The following is a 14732-nucleotide window of genomic DNA, read 5'->3' as shown; positions in this document are numbered from 1 at the left end:
AGCAGAGAAGGAAAATTCAGTCCCTGACACTTGTGACCTGGCAGTGGAGTGTCCAGACTGTTGTGACTGGGCTGGCCCAAATGGGGCACTGACTCATGCAGGGGTGGCATGAAGTACGAGCGCACACACACATACAATGATCATAGTTTAGGATGACAGGGTGGTACCAGGGGTGGCCAATCAGATTCCAGGTTTTGCACATGCCAAACCCAGGCCACTCCCTGGACAACCGCTGTGACCTGGTGAGCCAACTTGAAGAGGATCAATCGGACGAGGACTGCTTGGAACTCGGCACCTCAACTGTCACTCCCTGTGACTAGGTAAGGCAATGCAGGAGCTCGGTGTGCAAGAGTGAAGTGCTGGCATATCAATGCCGGACCAGTGATGGCTCACCAAGCTCAAAGGTGTCCTGAAAGCATTACAGCAATGCCAGGGCAAATTCCTTAAGACTCTAAGGGGCCGATTCATGGAATTATTTGCATTGAAAATCAGGGATTTGTGGGCTATTCTGCATGCAAATCCCCGTTCGTCGATTCATGGACTTGACTGCACAGGACTTTTCTGGGACTTGCATGGAGTTTGCGTAGGCTCGGCACCTTTCTGCGAGCGGTCGAGTGCCTTTCACAAGACACCACGCAGAGCATGGGTGAGGCCTACAAAGAGGGCATAGTAGGGGGCGGAACTCGGGTAATGGGGAAGAACAAGAGAAAAAGTGGGCATTACGAGGGACGAGCTGCAGTCAGTCCATAGCATGCCCACAAATGCGCATGACAAAGCGTATTCATGGATGTGACGGTGCATCTTCTCGCCTGTGAGTGTGCAAATCCCTCCATCTCTCCGCCACCCGAAGGCAGGTGTAAGTACAGTGGTGCATAGGAATCGCAGTGTGGTGGTGGGGTTGCATGTCAGGTTTACAGGTGCGTGTATGCAACTGGGTATGCGGTCGGGTGCATGTACGCAGTGTAGTGTGGAGCAGGAACGGTTTACTGTGGTTCACACGCAGAGTTGCAGAGTTTTACCCAAGTTATGATACATTGTACACATGTTGTCGGGGTGCTGGTAACAGTTACGCGGAACCCCGTGCAGGGTCGCTGAGAAGCAGGCCAATTGCGGTGGACCAGACACACTGTTTTAAGGGTGCAAAGGGTGCATTTATTCACACCCGTGGGTGCACTTAAAGGTGGCTGTTCTGGCTGTTTTTGCTTTGCATGGGGGTGTGTCAGGGGCGTTCCAGGCGCATCTGGCCTATACGGTTACTTTACGCAGTAAATTCCATGAATACGCAGTTTCGTTTTCAGTGCATGCCCTTTGTGGGAGAAATGCGCAACTTTCCATGAATCAGGCCCTAACTGTTAATGGTGTCTTTTACAGGTGCCTTATATGAACTGGGATCATATTCCGCACTTCCCTATGCCAGGGAAGCATACAATTCCTACAGAACAATTCCCTCAGAATGTGCCAGAATTGTGGGAGCCCCACTATTGAGAATCAATGTAGCCAAATATTCTGTTTTCTAGAAATTTTTGCACTGAGGAGCGACTAAAACCAAGTTTTAGACCATTGTACCCTTCACAGAGGACATCATGTTCATATTAGTCTGGTCCCATCTACCAAGACAGACCACAACAAAAATGCAAAGCAATTTTCCAGTGAATAACAGTACTAACAGTAGCCCCCGACATCTATTTCTGCCTTGATGGGATGTGTGGCTGTGGTGCTTTGTGGCTCAAGGCACAGAGAGCAAGAGATACATGTCTGGATTACCCTGCAATCTTAGGGTGAAACCACAAGCATTCTGGAATCCCTTCTACATGGAATGAATACGGTCAGATGACCTGTTCTCTTGGATGTTCCCACCCTCATGAGGGTCTACAACCACATTTTAGCTCACGGTACCTTTCAGAAGAGAAATATCCATTTGCATATCAGTCAGGTTCCACCCAAAGGGTGGTACAGCACCAAAATGCTGGGCAGTTCTGCTCGTCACAAGAGTACCATCAGAAAACTCATACACATGTTTCTACCTTGTTGGGCAGCAAGAGGAAGTTGGAGCTGAGTCTGTCTGGAACAGGAAGCCAGAGGTGCATATCTGGATTCTACCTCAAACTTAGGGTGAAACCCTGATGTCCTGAAGGTGCCAGAATTGTAGGGGCCCATCTTCTGCAAACAACCCTGGCAAAATAACCTGTTTTATGATGTGGTTTCCACTGAGGAGGGATACAACCACATTTCAGCTCACTGCACCACTCACAGAGAAGAACCGTACATTTGCATATCATACTGGCTCCCACATGGGGAGTCCCTCAGGATAGTAGTGAACCGGGACAGCCGACCCAGCCTTTTAAGACGAGGTAGCAATACTTTGAGATGAATGGGGATGCAGAAGATACTGAAACATCAATAATAAAAACGATTCCGCAAGTTGGCAAAGTTGACTGTTTTAATGTCAATTATCTAAAACAGGGAGTACAACAGACATCAATGGATGTCTCACAGCATGATCTCAACGAAGTTCATAAAAAACATTACTTTTATTGTAAAAACATGTAATTGCCGAAGTCAACCTACATGTTTGCTAACGTCATCCTACGTGGCAAACTACACCAACCTAGTGGTTAATGTGATAGGCTTAGAGGGAACATCTAGGTATATGTTCATGCTAGTCTAAGACAGTGATAGGGTCTCTTGCATCAGGTGGGGCAACTAAGCCCTCCCCTCAAATAGGTCACTGTGAACCTCACTAAACACACAATGTCCCATTGGTTGCACATGCTATAGGGACCTTAGCTACGCGTGCCCCAATAATTGATTGACACCCTTACATCCGTCAGTACTTTTCCACTTACACCAGCAGCACGCAGGCTGGTCTACAGGTGCTGTTGGGTTGGTCTTGACCATAGCTTTCCGCCAATTAGCATATCATCTATCATCACCTCAGTGGTCTGCACATCAATTAAACCTTTGAAGTTGGCCTTGAAAATGTTCCTTGCTCTGGAGAAAATGAGAAAGTGGAGGCACGCTATGTCTCCTTGCGTAGGTGTGGCTCGTCATGATTGTCAATTTTCACCCCTCCACATGACTGAAGACCACAAATTTGAGCTCTGGTGCATTTAAAATACTATTTTTTAATGTACCTCTGACGTCTTCCTTGTTTTCGTGCACGTCTTCTGAACAGGAGTTTTGTTCTTTCACATGATTGTAACTAATGTCTGATCATTCCAGCCTGAAGCAGCCTTGGCTTCTTGGGGCTGGCCCAGCCTCGCCTTTCTGAGATTTACTCCTGTCATTCAATTGCTTTTTTAACTGTGACACACTGGAAAAGGCCTTCCTTTTTCTGGTCCAGCTCTGCTAAAATGCGTGGTTGAATCGTCCATAGTTCACTCACTCCTATATATATATGTTGGCACTTGTTGCAATATATTCACTACACAGCTAGCCTGAAGAATACTTTGTCTACTTGCATTTCTTTGCATCTGTAGATGTGTAAAATTACTTGCTATCTTCATTGTTTCTGGAGCATAAGCATCTTCATCTCGAGCCCGAAATGTTACTTATCTTTGATACTTTCTTTGATGGGTATAGAATATCTACATTCTTTTGTTTCTGCATCTCTTCTGGGTGCATCAGTCTTGCTTTGTATGACATCACCAATCTGCTCTTTTACTCATTTTTAGCACCTCTTCTGCTATTTCATTCGAATGACCATCATACTGTTGTGTATGCAGGTATAGATTTCTTAATGGGAACTTTGCTTCCAGGATTCTCCTTGGTATTAGTATTTTCACTGGTATTGCATGTACGTCACATTCTGGTTCCCAACATATAGGCAACATGGGTGTGATGCTTGAGGTGGGGGTACTTAGCACCTTCTCTACACTCCCCCCTCTGGACAATTCATCAACCAATCTCCCATCATCCTTCACATCTAGACATCCTTTTCTGAAGAAATGCTTTTTTGGGACCCATATCTTTATTACTCCTTTCAGGCATCCAGCTGATTTCACATGCTCATCCTTGTTCCAGGTCATAAGCATGGATTGTCCACTCGGACTGCTATAGCTCCATCTCCCCACATACTTCTTGTAGTTCTTTGGGTACAGGAATTTCATTCCCTCAGTTGCATGGATGCTGGCTGTCATGTAGTCTCTGATTTCTTCATCTGTTAGCTCCTTGGTTTTCCATCCTGATTCAACATCAATCATGATCTTCATCCCTATAGCTTTCTTTGCAGTCTTCTTGCATTGTGAGATAGCCAATCTGATCACATAGAATCCAAGCATGATCATCACCAACAGGGCTCCAAGGAATGTGAACAGATCTGCCATCCATTGTGGAACCCACGAAAAGTGTGATCCAAACCAACTGTCTTCAGCAATAGCTTACACTTCGTCTACCATTTGGACGTGTATCTTCATCAGCATCTCTATGGCCTCTGTCAAGGTGACATTCTCATCATCATGAGAAGGTGTACATTTGCAACATGATTCTCCTATTTTGGCACAAACACCGCCATCCATAGCTGTGATCATATCTAGGATGTATCTATTCTGAAGAGTCATCAGTCGTATGGCTCTCGGCTCTTCCTTGATAGCATTGAATCTCTTTATGGTAGTGTTGATTGTCTGCAACAACTCCCATCTGGTTATTTGTAACCATTTAGTATTTGCATATGTCTGGATCCTGGGCATGAAATATCATGGAGGTCTGGCTGAATAGTCTAAGTTCACATGGGATAGAGTCAAAAGCTTCTATTGACTTGGCTGAGAAATAGTTCTCTCTCTTCATTTGATTTATCAGCTCTACAGATCTCTTCTTCCTCAGGTGAGCATCTGCCTTTGGAAATCAAAGCACGTTTCAGAATCACCAACGCTGGAACAAGAAATTTTACTATGGAACATCGTCCTCCCTAGTCCTTGGGTAGCTTCATGTATGCCCTGGATCCACAAGCCCACTGTTCATTCCTGGTACATCAAAGATTCGACCACAGTTCTGATTCTCTCCAACTTTTCTTGTGCCATTGTTTACTGAAACACAGCGTTGCACTTTCCAAAGGCACTATCTGAAAAGTTCCTCCTTTACCTTTGACCCATGTCAGTAATTTAGCCAGTCTCTGCCATAATGTTTTGCATCCATTCTGTACTAGGTCAATGGGTGGGTGATAGAAACCAATGATTACCCATGCTCTGCAGATAAGCATAAAGCATACCTTCTTCCCATCCATCTGGTGAAAGCACTGATCCCCAAATCTGCATCTGGCCTCTATTCTTCCATCTTCGAATTTCTTCTGGAGATTTTCCTGGACTCTCAAGTCTTCTATTTACTTCCCATCTGATTCCAGCTCCTTTTACTTCAGGCTTTGGGAAACTGAATAGCCCTGTAGGCCGCCCCCAAGAGGAAGCCTACAGAAGTTGTTCTGAATCCCCGACACCCAATTTATCCACTAATGATCAACATGACTCGACCATAAAAAATATGGCTGCCCTTGATGCACAGGTGTCCTGTGCTATTGGTATGTTAACTCCTCTTGCCTATGGACCCTTGAAAACGAATCAACGGGTAAACCAACATACTATGGGTGAGCAAAGTTTCGTAAATGACCCTAATAGGGACAGCCTTCATGAACCCAACTATGAACTACAGCCACCGCGTCTATCATATTCCCCGGACCCTATGGATGTGTTCCTTAAGCCGACTCAAAATGAACTGTCACAGGGTCCTGTTGATTCCATGGAGAGGTCTATACGATCTCCATGTACCTTTCCTTTTGTGATAAAAATACTTGACTTACTGGATAAGGGCCATGATTTAACCCACTTGGAATTGAAGGATGTAAAAAGACATTGCATCACTTATGTTCCCAAATGGATAAGATTGAAGGGTTTATCATTGCTGCAGACACCCTAAGAACGTTAAACAATCAGCTAATGGATACTGTTCCACCACAATGTGAGAAAGGTACCCAAAATTGTAATGAGGCCTTGCTCTCATCTCCTCTGGTGCCTAACGCTTCTGCCACGCTTGCACAGTGCAATTGTACCAACGAAATTAAAGAACTTAAATTATCAATTGAAGGTATGAATGCGATAATATCTACTCATTTTGCTAAATTGGACATAGCTACTGATTCACCGGATAATCCTTCGACCTTGGTGAAAGCTCTTAATGAACAGCAGCAAAAAGATAATGAAGGCTTGTCTAGTGACGAAAATTTCTCCTTCTAATCTCGTCGTGCAAAAAAGACTCATTTAAGAGCAGTGAAGCAATACGCTAAGAGGAGAAAAGAAGCATTGGGCAAAAAAACCCAGAATAACATGACCAATACCTCTATATCGCAGCTGTCTGACGGTTCTCAGACCACCCACCAAGAAACTGCGATATCAATTTCTGACGAGGAAAGTATTGACCTTGGCCAATTATCCAAAGAAAGTCAAGAGGCTCTTATCCCGACCCCAAGTACGAAATCAAAGTAATATCTCGAATTAAGAACAGTGTACCTATATCAAAAAAATTAATGGATTCTGCGAAATCGCCTAATGTCAAATCTCCCAAAATCAATACTCCTACAAAAGCCTCTCGCCTTAATAGTGAAACAGGAGAAAATGCTAAGGAGAAAAAAATGCTAGAAACTACTTCCACGCTCAAACCAAAAATAAACTTGCTCAGTTATTTTCCGATTTCAGGAAGACACTGCACATCCAGGAAAGATCTTATAGACACACAGCTTAATGATACTTACAATACTGAAGTCACCAATGATTCCATCTTGCCCAAGTGAAAATCATATAGTGCTGTCTGTGTGTACCGAGACTTCAGGCCCACAACGGGTCGTCTTACAACAGAACACCATTAATCACCCAAACCTCTTGAATATGGTAAATGGCAAGGGTAAGGTTCTTCATCTTGATATTGCTTCGTGTCTATCTAAGACTCTCTCTCCAAACATATCTATTGGTGAAGATATGGTCCCTTCTGTGGCTGAGTGCATCATCGGACCTCCCGCCGCTCCGAAGATAAATCACTTAATTCAGAGCGACCCCATAAAAACTACTTACGCTCCAAATCGAATCTCCATACACGGCCCTGCTCTGAGCAGGGCTCTCACAGAAAATTCCAAGGAAGATCTCGTGAAGCTCCCTCTGGAGTTATCCGCAACCTCCAGGAAAATCCTTGAGGATGGCTCTGGAAATACTGAAATCAAATGGAAATAAGCAATTTCACTCCCACTGGAGTTGACCAGAGTGGAAATGATCCTCCCTCCTTGTATAGACCAGAAAACGTTGGAGAACTCTCACTATGACATTCTTGAAATGCTTAGAAAGTCGTTATATGAGGATTCTCTGAAGGAGATACCATCAACTAATGTGCGTCCATTACCTTCATCACAGATGATTAGGGAAGAAAACCTTCCCTCTATACGAATAGAGGAAACAACTCCACAGTATTCATCTGAATCAGATAAAAAACTCTTTCTTGTTGGCCTTGAAGGGGATAAGATCTCCACTGCTGGAAAGCGAATAAATCGATCTTTCATTCTAGCTTTATTTTCTCGAATCCCACAACTGAGAATAGTAAAGTCAGAAGACATTCTCAGAGTTTCTATAGCCCAGTCTAACAATTGCAGAGCTGTATGCTATCTGAGTTCTGAGTCCATTCTGAAGTTCCTTTGGTTCAATCGAGAGGAGCTAAAAAATCAAGGATTTAGCTTATCAACCTTTGAATTGGAAACAACTGCAGATGATTTCTTGGCATACATTAATCCTGCTATTGCTGAGACATTGACGACAAGTTTGCTTGATAAAAATGTTAACAATAGCGCTGATGTGGACCTCCAGGCGTTAATGACTCATGTTGCAACAGCAAAAGGTATTCCATGGCTTGCACCTATGCTTACTGCTATTTTGGGGTCGAAAAACCTGCCTTCCACTTCATAGCATCCTGCAAATTCACTATTAAAGGTCTTATCATGGAATACGTGTGGCTTTGCTAACTTTACTGGCTGGTTCTCATCACTTCTGTTTGAGAATCAGCCAACTATCCTATTGCTACAAGAAACAATGAAATTATGTTCCTTCACAATTCCGGGGTTCACCACGTATTGTATGCTTGCAAAAAGATCCCTTCAAGGGCGGCCACGTGGGGTCTTGCAATTTCAATAAATAACTCTGTTAACCTTCAATCTAAATGGATATGGGAATCGGCAAGTCTGCTTGTTGTATTGTTGGAGAGCAAACTGCCTAAATGTTCTGCAATTTTAATATTGTCCCTTTACTGGAACCCTGCTGACATTACGATTGACACAATGTTGGACGAACTAGACGATTGTTTAGAGAACATATCCAACCAACATCAATCTCTAGAAATAATCATTGGTGGCGACTTTAATTGTGATGTTCGAGATCCAACCGTGATGGAGTTATTTAAAGCCTCTAGTTTATCAATTGGCAGGGGGGCTAAATTTAGAGAGTTATTAAATGACTGGGATATGGATATGGTCGTGAATGAAGACTCCAAAACACAGTGTACTTGGTCCTGGGGTATTAAATCTTCAATGATTGATTTCATATATGTCTCCCGAACTCTCGCTTTTCTGACATCTCCTCTCCATACCAGTAATATTTCATCTAGTGATCACGCACGCATTTCATGCACCCTGAAATTGGAGTGTAAATTGCTTGCTGTGGAGCCAGCTTTGGCTCTGGTAGAGATTGATCGCCCTTGCCTCTCCATTAGGTGGAGCCATGGTTTGTGTCAGCAATTTGTTAGTCATGTCTCTTTTAAAATACGATCACTCGATTACTCAAAAACGAAAATGGATATGCAATTGATTAATCATTTTTCTGAATTGATTAATAACACACTTATCTTTTTTAGCAAGAGATATATTAAGGTAAATCATCCCCACCCCTTTGACTTCAACTGTAAGTGTCTAAAAAGGGAGAAAATAAGGCACTTAGACAACTTAAGTCAATGTGGCTGGATGTAATATCACGTGGGAGGAAGCGTTCACAAATTGTGAAGGCATACAAGTGCAATCTCAAGCACATTCGCATTCTTAAATATAATAGAGATAACTGCGATCTTATTCGATCTATTTCATCACATGATATTCGAACAATTTGGCGAACAATTAAAAGTGTTGATAAAAAGGTTGTCCTGGATATATCCAATTGTATATCTGACCAAAGGTGGCGAGACTACATAACAGCCAAATTTCAGATTCCAACGAAATTTGAGTCCATCCCATGTGTAAGATTACCCGTTTAGAATGGTCACTTGAAGACCTTAAATGGGTGATCTCTAGACTATCTTACTCGAAATCAGCTGGTCCAGACGGCCTTCCGCCATGCCTGTATAAAGCTAACCCTGACTTCTGGGCTGCAATCCTAAAAATTCAATTTGGTTCTATTATTAATTTAGGGTCGCTCCCTTCATCCTGAGTATCAGCAAATATTATTCCAATATTTAAAAAGGGCGATCCGACTTTACCTCACAACTATCGGGCAATTTCATTAATTGATACAGATGCGAAATTGTTTGCAATCCTTCTCTTGTACGACCTTGAAGAATTTATAGCCAAAAACAATCTCTGCTTGAAACATCAAATAGGCTTCAGGAAAGATATGAGTACTACTCTACCCGCTACCATTATGGCTCATATGATAGCGGGTACAAGACGAAATAACTCTTATCCCGTCTATTTAGCCATAACAGACATGTCAGCAGCGTTTGATAACGTAGTCAGAAACCTCTTATGGACGAAAATGACGAACATGGGAATTCCCATGGTACTGATCTACTGGTTCGTTAAACTTCACACAAACACCTCGTACAAAGTAAAAATTGCTGATGACGGTAGAACTACTCAGCCAATCCCTACATTTCTCGGTCTGAAACAAGGATGTAACCTTGCGGCAACATTCTTTAATTTATACCTTTCAGACCTTGATGCGGAATGGAAATATAGTAACTTGTTCTCTGTTAAAATTGGGGCCCTTCGCCTACAATGGGTGCTTTTGCAGATGATATCATCATCTTTGACCCCACCCCGGCTGGATTACAAATAAAGTTACTCCTTTTTGAGGAATTTGCAGTGGCGCATAATTTGACACCTAATCCAGCAAAAACGGCTATCATGTTATTTGGTAACACAACAAACACCAAACGTTGCAAATGGTATATTATGAAGACTCAAATACCTATTACTATCAGTTCAACTTATTAGGGGTACAAGCTTTCGTCTCAAACCTCGATCAAGGCATGAGTAGATCTTATCAGAAATAAGACCAGACCTCTTACATCTCAACTTAAAATAATATATGCCAAATATTGTAAATTTTCTTTAACACCTATGATTGACTTTCTAACCTTGAAAATTGAAAGTGTCATCTTGTACTCTCTTGACATGTGTCTTTGTGACTTGAGTGCATTCTTAGACTCCACACAGGGATCAATTATTAAGACTGTAATGCGCCTCCCCATGTCTGTACCAAATGCTATAATTCGTCATGAATTAGGACTAGTGGCATTGTCTGGACGCTGGAAATGGCGCCAACTTTCCAATTATGAAAAAATCAATTTTCCGCCAAAGAATTCTTTATATGAAGATCTAAAGGTTATGCTGGACTCCTCTTCCGCTTCCTTTTTGCAATATCATCGTAAAATGCAACAATCACTGAATTCATTAAGCATTTCTATTGATGATGTCCACCAGCGTCCAGGCTATGCAAAAAAGAAGCTCTTTGAATAGGATTGGCGGGTGACTATAGAAAATATCTCGACCTACAAATTGTATAAAGAGTATGGTGACTTTCTCAAGCAACGTACTCCAAGATATGATCATGCTGTCTTATTCCCTTGCAATCACACTAGGAATACTTATATACGATACAGGTTGAACTTATTCCATACTAGGGAAAGAATTGAAAATTGGAAACGTGAAGATGAGAGCAAATTAACTAAATGTCGCTTTCCGTCATGTAATGAGCCCATGGAAACTATGAAGCATTTGATTCTTGAATGCCCTCATTTTAAATTAATTAGAATGAATCGTTTGATGAAATGTGTTAATATTGAATTTGAGGAGTGCTTGGAATTCCTTTGGGCTCGCATGATGCAAGGCACTCATAAACCGTTGGTCTTTGAGTTGGTTACCTTGTGCAACTACATAGAAAATGAACTGCTTAGTTTTAATAATTAGATGTCTGCTTTTATTTGATATGATTCTTTTTATCTGAAAATTTAAATAGACGAAATTGAATAATTTCACTTACCTAAATTGATAAAAATGTAAATTGTGAATGCAAAACCTGTAAAGTTTATATGTTTTTTAAATTCTTTTGTAAAGGTTCTACTTTTTTGTAATTGAACCAAAAACAAATAAAAAAAAAAAGAAAAACAAAAGAAAAAAAAAAACTTCAGGCTTTTCGTATCTCATCACGTGATTCTTGGTATGCTCCCTTAGCCTTGTCGTTGTGTCTTGAACATAATCGTCTTCCTCTGGATCTGTCCATTCAGTTGCCCATTTGAGATAGGCGGTTCAGTCCATGAATCGACCTCTTGTTCGGCAGAGCGCAATCTGTGATAGACAATGTTCTGTCTGGACATCTATTTCAATGGCTATGAAAATCTTAGGCATCCCCATAATACAAGGCAGGAGTTCACATAAAAAGCATTCCTCCTTCGAGGGTCTCCTTCCCACTTCTTTCATATGCTGATACCATATGTTATTTCCCAAATGGGCTGTACTATCCAGGTAATCATTCAACTCATGATCATCCTTCGTAGCATTTCTTTTAGGTCTCCCCCTTTTCTCATGAGCTTCTTTAACCATCTCATGAAGTATTTCAGCATAGTTTTTTCTTACTGGGGAAATCATGGGAACATTTCTCAGTGAAACTGATGCGTTTACATGTACTTCTGGATTAGGAACAACTACATAAGGTCTCAGCTGTCTTGTAGTTGCCACATCTGTACCCTCCTCCTGCATAGGAAGATACACAGGGACTCTTGCTTTATTTGCATCAAAATAGTAGGCAGTATGTATTGTAAGTGAGAGAATGATCACAATAAACAAGATGCATGTATAAATGACATACAAATAGGCCCACTTGATGCAGCAGTAGCGCCTTGCTCATCGTGATGGCCTCTCGTTGTTAGCCACATTGCTGTTGCTGTCAATGTTACCCATTCTTAATCTTTTTTAAGGAAGGAAGAAACAAACTTTATTCGGATAACATCATGAAATACTGTGGGAGCATCTGGATCTATTCCCCAAGTTATTCAAGCAGCTGGCTGATTGCAGGACGATTAACAGGATTCCTGATGTACACAAAAGAGTCATCCTTTCACCAGACAAAATGAGGGTGCGTCTCTAGATCTTTACATCTCCGAGAAATATCCACGTGCCTCTTCCTTGGATCTTCATGGCTGATGGTGTTATTTCCTCCATGACAAACAGACCGTTAAATCAAGGTTTGTGCCACTTAATCGTAATGTTTCCTATTAGGATCTCATCTCCAGGGAAAAGTTTGAAAAGACGTAATTTTTCAGGTTCTGTTGCTGTATGATCTCCATCTGCGTTCTGAGCCCAAAACCCCTTCCGCTTGAGCTGATCTGAAATGACACAGATACTTGCAGTCATACACGTTAAGTAGGCATGTAACTGCTTTGCTAACAATTCTGCTGTCGTCTGGGCATCACTTCTAGTTCTTGATGAAGGAGTGAGTGGTGTCCCTATTCGCCTCCCTGTCACTATTTCATGGGGCGTAAGATGGTGGTCGGAACCTGGTTGATTTCTCAATCCAGACAATGCAAGGGGCAGGATTTGTAACCATCCTTTCTTCAATGTAAGCTTTAATTTAGCTATCCTTTCTTCAAGCAGGCCATTGAGTCTCTCACAGATATCATTCGCTTGCAGGTAATAAGCCGATGAGAACTTGTGCTTTCTACTAAGCAACAAGCTTATTTGCTCAAATACTTTGTTGACAAAATGAGGACCATTGTCTGATCTTAATACTTCACATATTCACCATCTAGGAAACACTTCTCGCACTAAAAGATTTGCTGCGCAGGTGGAATCTGGATGTGTACATGGACCAGCCTCACTCCACCATGAAAAGGGACATACTACCACTATCATATATCTGTATCCATTACAGATCTGCAGCATATCGACATACTCGTTGTGTAAATGCGGAAAAGGACCATTAGGTTGCGGGAAGACTCCTCTAACTGTATGAAGTAAGTCCCCAGCAGTAAACTTTTGACATACACTGCAGTTTACTACATAAAATGCAATGTGTTCTAGCAGGTTCGGTATGAACCAGTCCTCCGCAATAGCTGCTGCGAGGCTTTCTCTAGTGACATAGGCAGGGTAGTGCAGCTGTTCCAATGCCACCTTTAACAAGGCTACAGGCATCACCGCTTTAACAGTGCTTTTCTGTTGCACAATGCTTCGGAAGGAGTTAAAGAACACCCCCTCCGAATCCACAGTTTTTTCAAGTCCTGTGATGCTTACTCCTGAATTTCCATCAGTTGAGTTCTAGACAAATAGTTAAAACTGTCATTCACACTCATCATCACCACCATTCTTTCATTTACATCAAGCGTATCAAAAGTCATTATAACTTCTGAACATGCAACTCGTCTTGCTTCTTTGTCTGCGGCTTGATTTCTGCGTGAGATAAAGTCTGCTCCTATAGTGTGCGCTGTGTACTTAACGACTGCAATTGCTACTGGGAGTTGTAGTGCTCTTATAGGTCTGTCCAATAAGGCAGAATGCTGCACTGGAGTGCCGTTCACTCGGATCTAGCCCCTCCTTTTCCAATGTGCTAGTCCTGCATGTACTGTTGACGTCACATAGGCGGAGACACTGTACACTGTTACTTCCTGGTCTGCATTTTTCTTGACCGTGACAATCAGTGCCACTAGTTCTGCAGCCTTTGCTGAAAAGTGAGACGGTAGTCATGCACTTATCATTGCTTCAAACTCCCCATTAGCTCTGTGCTTTACCACAGCGGCACTTGCATATCTTTGTCCATCATTCTGATCGATTCTAAACAAACCGTCAATAAAGAGAATTTCCCCAGCTGCTAAGGCATTTTCTTTCACCCTCAAGATCTCATCATAAAAGTCTTCATAATTCGAGCAATCATGTGCATGCTCGTCTTCTGCCAGTCTATCTGCTATAAATATGGCAGGATTCACTATTCTACATCTGACTATCTTAATCACTGGATTCAATATGACCACCTCCTAGGCAGAAGCCCTTTGAGAAGTCAAAGTACCCTTAGGGTTTTCCAGAATGGCAAACAATGTATGTTCAACAGATAACGTCATGGAACACCCCATTACTATGCTGGCAGCTTTCTCAATGGCCAATGCGGCAGCTGCCAAAGAGTGTTCGCAAGGAAAGTGACCCCTCATTACTGGGTCCAGAATCTCACTGCAGTATGCTAGAGGCTTATACCCCAACGTAGTTCTCTGCGTGAGTACGGCTGTCATAACTGTGCCATTCGTGTGTGAAAATAAGAAGAATTCCTCAGCATAATTGGGAATCCCTAAGACTGGAGCTGTGCAAATTGCCTTTTTTAACTCATCAAACTCTTCCTCTATTTCCTCAGTCTAGACAATTCTTCCCTGAAACCCTTGTGCCTTTCGTGTGTGAAAATAAGAAGAATTCCTCAGCATAATTGGGAATTCCTAAGACTGGAGCTGTGCAAATTGCCTTTTTC

Source organism: Ambystoma mexicanum, chromosome 2q (genome assembly GCF_040938575.1).
Source record: "Ambystoma mexicanum isolate Mex_15411 chromosome 2q, UKY_AmexF1_1, whole genome shotgun sequence".
Classification (NCBI taxonomy): Eukaryota; Metazoa; Chordata; class Amphibia; order Caudata; family Ambystomatidae; genus Ambystoma; species Ambystoma mexicanum.
Note: the sequence above shows the minus strand (reverse complement) of the source record.